The 10,104-nt window shown below is 42.9% G+C and overlaps 1 protein-coding gene across 5 annotated transcripts in view; it reads right to left on the reverse strand.

Annotated features, from left to right (window-relative positions):
- The window catches only part of CTTNBP2 (cortactin binding protein 2), a 192,046-nt gene that overhangs the window by 178,740 nt on the left and 3,202 nt on the right, over nucleotides 1–10,104 (reverse strand).

The raw sequence follows: 10,104 nt of genomic DNA on the forward strand, positions 1-10,104 counted from the left end.
ATTTCTCAGGAAGATGCACGCAGTCTAAAGGCAGTCAATAGAGCATTTTCCTCTCCGTAGCTCCACGCATCCGAGAGGCACTTGAGTCTGCTCAACAGAACACCACACTCTCTCTGGGCAGAGAAGTGAGAACCCAAAAGCCAGTCTCCTGAATCTCCTTCCCAGAAGGCCAGCACTCACAACCTCTCCAAACTACACAGATGCAGAATCCCTGGAGTCTGCATCAAAACAGGCCCAGCAGATGTTGAGAGGTATCTAGGGGAGCTGAGAGAACACGGAGGAGTTCCTTCTGGGAGGTTTATTATAAATTTCAGGACCTCTAATAATAACAGGTCATGTTTACAGAACACTCGGCAGCAGAGGCCATCAGCCAACAGCCTACAGATCTGGCCCACAGATGTGTGGTACTTGGACCACAAAATGTTTCTTTCTCTCTCCCCCTCCCCATTTAGGCAGTATTAGGAAACTCTAAAGATGTCACCAAAAAAAAATTCAAATTCCTGGCTTGTCTTCAAAAGTCAGATGACTGGGTAACCCCAGATTCAGATTTCCATGGGGCAGAATCTGCAGAGCCAAATGACAGCTGCCCCTCAGACCAAACATGCTTTTCCTTCCACCACGCTCCCTCCCCGCCACCACCACCCATGCATGCACACACTCACACGCACCCATGCACACCTGGTCTGGCACTCTGGGTCTGGCACTCTTGCTACACGTTCTCAAAGCACTTTCTTAGGCAATGACTCTGCAGCTGCCTGAAACTCTACATGGTGGGCTAGGCAGGGACCTGAGGCTGGAGTAAGTGAGGCGGAGTAAGTGAGTCAGAGCTGAAGCTCCAACAGGAGACGTCAAGGCCAGAGCCCCAAGGGTCCCAATTCCTTACCCGAAGCTCTCCAAACCTTGCCCTCTTCTCTACACTACCATCCTGGGTGACTGCATACAATCTCACTACTTTAAATCCCACCGACCTCTCTCCTCACCACATTCACAAGTAGGTCTTCTGACACCCATTTCAGAGACAAGGCTGAGAGAGGTCCCAGGCTCATGGCTGGGATCAAGTGAGTCCAAACCTACAGCTCCTTCCACAATACCCCAAGCCTTTGACCAGCCAAGTCACCATCATGAGGAGGGGAAACTCACCCTTCCCCAGTGTTTCAGTACAGACAACCTCAGGAGCTGTTCTTCAGGGTATTCCAGAACATTACATTTGTGTAGCACCCAACAGATTCCAAACTATTCTCAAAAAATTTAACCTACATGATATCATCATCATCTGTTTTTTAGTTAAGAAAACTCAGAGAAGTCAAACGTACCCATTCCCATCAAAGTAAATGGTAAAACCAGAACCAATGAGTACAACCAAGGCATGTGCCTTGTCTGCACACCACACCAGCACAGTCCCAATGCTCTGTGAGTTCAGAATAAGGTGGCACCATTCTACCTTTCTATCCATCCAGCAAGAACTGGTTTAGCACTTACATATCTAACACCAGGCTCTCCTTGTCAGACACAAAAATAAACACAGCAAAGGCTGATTCCAGGGGCTTTTCACAAGGCATCACCAGCACTGGTGATGTTTGAGTTCCAAAGGTCTGGAAAGAGATACAGTATGGAAAATAGCATTTAGGAGGCTCTCTGAAGAATCATTTATTAAGGAATCTTGTTAAGTTCCTTCTCTTTTGCATATATGCTAGAGAGAACAGTGAGTTGAAAGGCAGGGGCTAAGGATGGTAAAGGAGAAAAGAAAAATTTCCAACAGTTCTAATGGGTGTGCAGTTCTGGGAGGCCTCTGCTTGGAAGATAAATTAGCCATGTCCACTGTGAATACTAAAATCCAAAACCCAGCTTTCAGACTCTGCTTCCAACACATAGACTCTCAGGTAAATCCTTAGAACTTCATCATGCTCCAACTTCAACATATATAAAAATTACCTGGAAACAAATCTTTAAAAATAAACAAAAGAGGTGGGAGACTGGCATAGTGGCACAGCAAGTCACGCTCCCTCTTACATCCTATATTGGAGTACTTGTTCAAGTCCAAACTGCTCTGCTTCTGATCTAGCTCCCTGCTAATGATCCTAGCCAAGCAGCAGAAGATGGCCCAAGTACTTGGACCCCTGCCACCCACGTAAGAGACCATGATGGAGCTCCTGGCTTCAGCCTGGCCCAGCCATGGCCATTGTGACCATTTGGGGAATGAACCAGTAGATGAAGATCTCTCCCATGCCAATACTGACTTTCAAATAAATAAATACATCTTGAAAAAAAAAAATCACCTGGACTCACTGGCAAAAGACAGACTGCTGCCCGTCTCTTGACTCCAGAAATCCTGCCCTGCTAAGATGATGTGGGGCTGTGAGTGTGTATTTCTGACAAGTTCCTAACGCTGCTGCTGGCCCAAGGACTACACTTTAAGAAGCATTTCTCCAGCTTATTTGAGTCTGTTTTCTCATCTGGATAATGGAAATCCTAACACCTTCCTTGCAAACTTCTTGTGATGATTGAACAAAAATATATAAATGAAGTAAGTGCAAAATAAAGGCCGGTGATTGTTATTATTAACCCAGATGTCTCATGTAAGGAGGAATGGGATGTTGGCTAGGAGCCTATTTCTTTGAAAATCCACCAGCCCAAGTCCAATAAACTGTTTATTGATGATGATGAAAGACAGACTCTTTCATCCTGGTTTTGCCCACTGAGATGGGAGAGTAAGCTGCAATTCTTAGGTACTTTAGAGGGTAATGTTTTATTAATGCTGCTGCTGGTTGCTCTAAAGATTTTAATTAATTGTATATTTTATTGTCCTTGTTTCCCTCAAGCTTCACAAGCAAAGCACTCTCTTTTAAAAACTAATAAATTATGAAAGACATTGCCAAGATTCTGATTCATACAGCTTGCCCTGCTTCCATCATCACCAGCATCACAACATGTGACCCTCAACCAGCTCTTCTATACATCAACAAGAAAAAAAGCATTCAAATGAAAAAAAGAATCCACTTGCTAACCTACAGATCATGTCACATAGGATGCTTAAAAAAAAAAACCCTCCCATCACAGTGTTCTATAATATTTTTAGTTTTTATTTATTGTGAGAGACAGAGGTCCCATCCACTCATTTGCCTCTGAAATACCCACAATGGTGGGAGCTGGGTCAAGCCAAAGCCAGTAGCTGGGAACTCAATCAGGTTTCCCATGTGAGTGGCAGGGACCCAATTACTTGAGCCATCACCACTGCCTGGAGGGTCTACATTAGCAGGAAGCTGGAGTCAAGAGCCAGAGCTGGGTATCAAACTCATGTATTCCAATTTAGACTGCGGGTATCTTAACCACCAGAACAAATGTCTAGCTGTAGTATTTTAAACAGAATGTCTTTCTATCTCTCTCCTCTCTGCACTCTCCCATCTCTGATTCCCTACTAAAATACTACAAATTGCTGGTCTTCTTAGTAAAAATAGTATGGTTTTTAATTCTCCAATACCTGATGTGTCTATTCCCTATTCTGGCAAAACAGGATGAAAGTACAAGGCAATATGCTTAAGACCCCAGATGTTTTATAAATAAATACAAAGCACTTTGGTATTTTTAGGAAAAAAACAGAACCAAAAATTCCAACATAAAACTTCATTTTTGTTTTATACAAAGTGACATTTTATCCAATGTACATATGGAACAAAAGTACTTAGATGCAGAAAAAAATTATTAGCAAAGTTTCTTGGTCTGAGAGTGGGAAAGAACTGTTCTAAATCTTATAATATTCATGAAGGATTATCTTAATCTAATTTTCAAAAGATAGGGGATGGAGCAGATGAAAATACTGCTACTCATTAAAAAAAATAAATTGAGTCTCTATCAGGGCATTGAAAATATGACCTCCTCCAGAAAATAAACAACCAAAATTATAACAGACACATTCACAGACTAAGCTTTATTACTGTATTTGTTTTTCCCAATTAAAAAATAAAAATCCAGCTCTTACAACATAAAGGAACTCCAAAACATAAAGCCAGTGGTGAATACTTAGTATAGCAGTTAGGTGGCCATTGGGATACCCACCTCCCATAGCAGAGTGCCTGGTTTGAATACCAGCTGCTCTGCTTCTGATTCAGCTTCCTGCTAATGGGCAACCCAGGAGGCAGGGAATGATGGCTCAAGTACTTGGGTCTCTGCCAGCCAGGCTAGGAGAGCCAAATGGAGTTCTGAGCTCCCGACTTCAGACTTGCCCAACCCTGTCTGTTGTGGGCATTTGAGGAGCAAACCAGATGGAAGATATGTGCCCATCTGTCTCTTAGTCTCTGCCTTCCAATTAAATGAAAATAAGTAGATACTCTTTAAGAACACATGAAACCAAACTTGCCAGATTCTATCTCCACAGGCCACCCTTCTGCATGGTATGTTTCACAGGAAAAGTCCAATACTCCTGGAAAAGAACTTTTTAAAAATGCCCACATTGGTCTTAGCTGGGGCTGAAGCCACCGAGGAGCCAGGAACTCAATCTAGATCCTCCATATAGCTATCAGGAGCCCAATCACTTAAGCCATCACTGCTGCCTCCTAGGGTCTGCATCAGCAGGAAGCTGGAGCCAGATGCCAGAGACGATTTAAACTCAGGTGGGACCCGGGTGCCTTAATTGCTAGGTCAAATACCTGCCCTAAGGGCTTCTTAATGCCTAGTTTTAAAAATCAAGCACAGCAGCTTAAGTTAACCCAGATGCTTTTCATTAAACAGATACACCACCATCTTTAGGATACAATAAATTAGGTATTTTAATTTAGTGTATATTTATTAGGGAGAGAGGGAAAGAGGGAGAACCACAAAACAGACCAAAAGCTGCTAACACCAAGTTTCCTCATGGCCCTCGGATCTTTGGTGTGACATCAGTCACACCAGGGCTGCTGTCTCAAAATATGGTGACCAATCACAAAGTGGGACACTTTCTGGCTCTTCTCACCAACTGAAAAACAAAACAAAACAAAACAAAAACTTTGTTCCAGTTTAAAATCCAGTAGGTTGTGATAACCTTGAGCAATGAGTTTAACACAGGAGGGTGGCACAGCGTCAGAGAGCAGCTGCTGGACTGGAAGGTGGGTGGAGAGGAAAATGAGGTTAAGGACAGGCAGGAAGGGGTTGGGGAGAATCTGCAAAGAAGGATGAGCCAATTCATCTGCTGCACTCGCAGGTTTCTCATCAGTAAAATGAGGATACTGGCAGAAGTGATGGCTAAAATCTCTTCCAGCCTCCAGATGTCCTGATTTTGTGTATCATCAGGGTAGCTAGATTACTGCACTGAGAAAATTTAGGTCATTCCCTGAGCCTAAAAGCCTTTGAGAAGAACTTGAGACAAACTGATTTTTGCCTCTGTCCTCCGAATACAGAGCAATTACTTTCTCCTGATTTAATAGTATGTGCTAATGATCAATAATGCATTTAGAACCTTCTGTGCAGGCAAGATGTATGCCATGGGGGTGAATAAGGGCTCTAAATAAGGGAAAGCAATGAAACTCATCTTGAAATTTTGAGAAGACTAAATTTTGAAAACTACCATTAACAGGAAAACAATTAAATCCAGCTTTCTAGGCTCATAGAGTAAATGTGCAGTCAGCAACTGTAAAGGTTTTTGTAGAGAAGCGTATGCTTCTCATGCTTTCAAGTTAGTTTCAAATTTCCAGAATTGCTTCTTGTCTGGAGATTATTTCTTCTGATTCCTCTCTCTACCTGGAGGAAAGAGGTTTTGGGATGGGTTTACACTCATCTGTTGGTGCTCTTCTAAAATCTCTTCTCTGCTCATTCCCCTGAATCCTATCTTTCTTCAGTGTATCACTCAAATCTCACTTTTGTGTTGCCCTTCTAGACTCTAGCTATCTTATTCTTCAAGTTGGTCTTTTAGAAAGACTGATTTATTTGAAAGGCACAGAAACAGAAACAGAGACCTTCCAGATGCTGGTTCACTACCCAAATGGCCACAATGGCTAGGGCTGGGCCAGCCTGAAGCCAAGAGTCTAGAACTCCATCTGGGTATCCCCAGGGAGACCCATATACTCAGACCACCTTCCCTTGCCTTAGGCCCATTAGCAAGGAGCTGGATCTGAAGCAGAGCATCTAGGACATGACCTGGTTCTCCCATATGGGATGCCAGCATTGTAAGTAGTGGCTTAATCTGCTTCATCACAGCATCAGTCTGAGTTTGCTCCACTCCTTCACCTGGAAATTAATCACCTCCTACCTTGTGCATTTCCTCATAATTTTAAGTGTATTATTTCTACTCACTGTCTTCTCATACCTCCTGGATGTGCGAAGGTGGTAAGAGTATCACACCTTCATATGATGTTATCTAACAGGTGTGCCCCTCTCACCTTTTGGAATAAAGCACTCCTAGCAGGCAGCAGGAAAGACAGAAAGCACTCCAGTGATGTTTCAGGAATTCCCAGCTTCCTAAGATACAAAGTTCCGACCCACACTTAGGGCAACTTAGTAACTAGGCATTGGATCATTCACTTATTATTTTAAAAATCATTTAAAGTAACCCAGGGAAGCAACTCAGGGCATGCCTTGAAGCAGCACAGCGAGAACACCCGGCCCACTGTGCACTCAGATAAATCAGACCGCCTGGGGTCTCTCCTGCAGAACAAGCAGCTCAGGGCCCTGGAAGGAGGTAACACTGACAAGGAAACAAGTCAGGCAGGAAGGAAACCTGGTCATGGCTGCAACTAATTTTAACCAAGAGAAATCTGGGTGAAAAGCAGAAAAAATGGCTCTGTCAAGGGTGGCAGCCTCTGATGCTTAAACCCAGCTCCCTCACTGCTTTCCTTTCCCATCTGCTCTCAGAGCCCATTTCCTCTTCAGATAGAGTTTCCATCCCAGCTCAGCCTTTCAGTGTCACAGCACTGTGGCATGAGATCGAACCAGTTCCATGTGCAAGCAGGCATCCAGAAAGAATCATGGTCCTCTTGAAGCTTCCCGTGCCTTGAAGAATGTCCACCTGATTAAGGTGGCAAATGTCAGCACGCTGATTTGCAACTGAAGGTGCTGGGCCATGGGAGGCTAAATGATATTTGCACAGTGCCAAGGCCCTTTTGTGGAAGAACTCACACAGGTCTTTAGAACCATTGTGCTGCTTTTCGGTGCAACACAAAAATGTCAAAACCTGTTCCACATGGTAATATTAACTTGGCTATACTGCACTTACTACAATAACCTTTTAAGTTGAAACTCAACCTGGTAGTTGTTCACTAAAAGTGTATTTGAAGAGAGCAAGCCCTGTCATCACCAAACCAGGATTTCTACATGGATGACATCATGCTGTGTACAGCAGTAGTAATCTGATCTCACTTTTGTACAAGTTATTTGTAACAGAGGAAACAAAAAAATTAATCCTATATCATTATTCTCTTGTAATTGCTTTCCATTTCTTTACCAAAAAGCAAAGAAAAGCTTCCTTTTTCAAGTCATGTAAGCCTTGCAAAGGACCCCAAAAGAGACGTAGGGAGAGACTACTCTGTCCTAGGCATGTTGAAGTTGAACACTAGAGGGTAGGTCTTGGGGTTTATGGGATAAGTCACCACTTGGGACACCTGCATCTCATATCAGGGTGCTTGGGATGCAGTCCCAGCTTGGCTTCCAATCCAGCTTCCTGCCAATGCCCTGGAAAGTAGCAGATGCTGGCCTAAGTACTTGGGTCCTGGCCATCTACATGTGAGACCAGATGAAGTTCCTGGCTACTGGTTTTTGCCTGGCCCAGCCCTGGCTGCTGTGGGCATTTAGGGAGCGAACCAACAGATGGGCATACTTCCCTCCCCCACTTCAAATAAATAAATGAAGCCCAAATAAACTAAAATAAGGTTGAATTCTCTCATGTTCTGGCCATTGCAGACTACTCTAAAGCTCTGCCTTACTTCTTTTATTTTCAGTCCAGTTTTCCCTTCTGTTCCCTTTTCCTGTCCTCAAACTTTCTTGTTTCTTCTTCAAGGTTCAACCATGCCCTCCAGCACCTTAATGGGTGATGTGGACAAATTCAGGATGGAAAGTGTGCAGGCACCATCCCACCACCACATCATCCCCAGCTTCAGTGCTCATTTTGAAAAGAATTCCAAATAGAAAACTAATGATGTTAGTGGAGAATGACCCAAGTGCTTGGGCCCCTGCACCCGCATGGGAGACCCAGAGGAGGCTCCTGGCTCCTGTCTTCGGATTGGCTCAGCTCCAGCTGTTGCAGCCATCTGGGGAGTGAACCAGCAGATGGACGACCTCTCTATCTCTACCTCTCTCTGTAACTGTCTTTCAAATAAATAAAATAAAAACACAATAAAAAGAAATTAAATTCTAAACACAATGTGGAAAGTATCGGAAACAGCACTGAGAAGTGTAGTTTGGAAAGGGGCACAATAAAAAATGAAAACAAGACCAGCATCAGTGTCATCTTTCTGACATACAGTCTATAAAATCTATTATGTTAATTATCACAAATTTCAGGCCAATAGTTTCATTATGATCTGAGAACACACAAGTATACTTCGAATTAGTTGAGCAATGTTAAGTATTAATGGCCCAAGTTCTTGCTCAGCTGTTTTTCATTTCTTTCATTCAATAAATATTTTTGGAATACTTCCCATGTGCCTGGCACTGTGCTAAGCAATTTGGTTTTTTTGTTTTGCAAACAAAGCCTGTACATCTACCTTGAAGGAGGTGGCTGCTCTGTCCCAGCTACAGCCTTGTGCCCACATAATCAACAGTAGACATCCCTAAGTGACAACCTAAGTGCTAAGGCTGTGAAAGGTTTTCAAACACAGGAGAATAAAATCAGTTGGCAATCTAGCCTAGGTATGCATTTGGTCACAGGTAGGACAAAGGTGTTTCTCTCAACAAAATTGCTCCTGTGAGAAATGTAACAATGAAGTCTAAACACCAGGTGCAAGTAGAAATATATGCCCTGCTAAGAAGGAAAAAAAAAAAAGAGAAAAAGCCCAATGAAAAGCAGGACATTCTAAAGTGCAGGAACATTCCAACTTCTAAGCTAGCATTCTTAAAGCTCATAGCTGAGACTGAAATGGAAACCTTGACACTCAACTTTGAATGAGTGTGCTGCCTGTTGGGGAGTCCTGGGAACCAGGCACAGCTGCACCCTGCTTGCCAAAGTCTCTGCCCGGCTCCTCTTTGTATCTCAAAGCCCACTCAGAGACCTTGCTTCTCTGTGAAACATTCCCAGGCCCCTCTACCAGGAACCTTCTCCTGGGCTCTTCTCCCCATAATCTAACGCCTCTCAGGACACCACTCTACCTGCTTTGAATTCATACGGGGATCAGTTAGGCAGCAGAGCTCTTACTCTGGAGGTGCCCATCCAGGTGAGCGCTCAGGAATGCGGATTAAACCCGCATTAGTTCTTCCTTAAAGATCATGCTGGCAAACTTTAAACGTTCTATAGCTACTACACAACCGGCTTTTTTTAAGAAAGAAAGTTTAGCAAAATTGACAAAGAAGGCCCTTTTTATTATATCTACATTAAATACTATCACCTGAAAGAAAAAAAAGTCAGTGTTGGGTGTTAATTTATTTACCATTACTGTTGTGCATTTTTCACAAAATCATTGTATAAATTTTTATTCATTGCTATCACCATGACAACAAATTTTACACCTACTTTTCAGTGTATTAGCTGCTCCAGAAAAGCCCAGAATGACAAGAATGTTGGTTGGCTTCCCAAATATAGCTCTAAAAAGATCTCCATTTTCCTCTCACTCCTAAATTCTTTGGTGACAATAAAAAGCAGGAAGATTTCTGTTTTCCATACTGCCTTATCCATTAGGAGTTATTTTCAGAGTAGAAATAGCAATACGGCCTATAAAAGTCATCACATTTGGCTGAGGCACTGAAAATAACCCAGGTCTCCCTGCACGGTTCGCAGCAAAGACTATTAATATGATCCTACTGAATAATGTAGCTGTTAGCCAGCTTACACTTAACTGCTTAAATCCTGCAAGCATCCGAAGAACAAGGATCACAAACTAAATTTAAAACACCCCACTGAAAATGATATTAAACTGAAAACTATAAATTGAACTTGTTTCTAAGCAACAATCTAAATAGCCAAAACTTAGCGAAACACTCACTTTC

The sequence above is a fragment of the Oryctolagus cuniculus genome, chromosome 3 (assembly GCF_964237555.1).
Source record: "Oryctolagus cuniculus chromosome 3, mOryCun1.1, whole genome shotgun sequence".
Lineage (NCBI taxonomy): Eukaryota > Metazoa > Chordata > Mammalia > Lagomorpha > Leporidae > Oryctolagus > Oryctolagus cuniculus.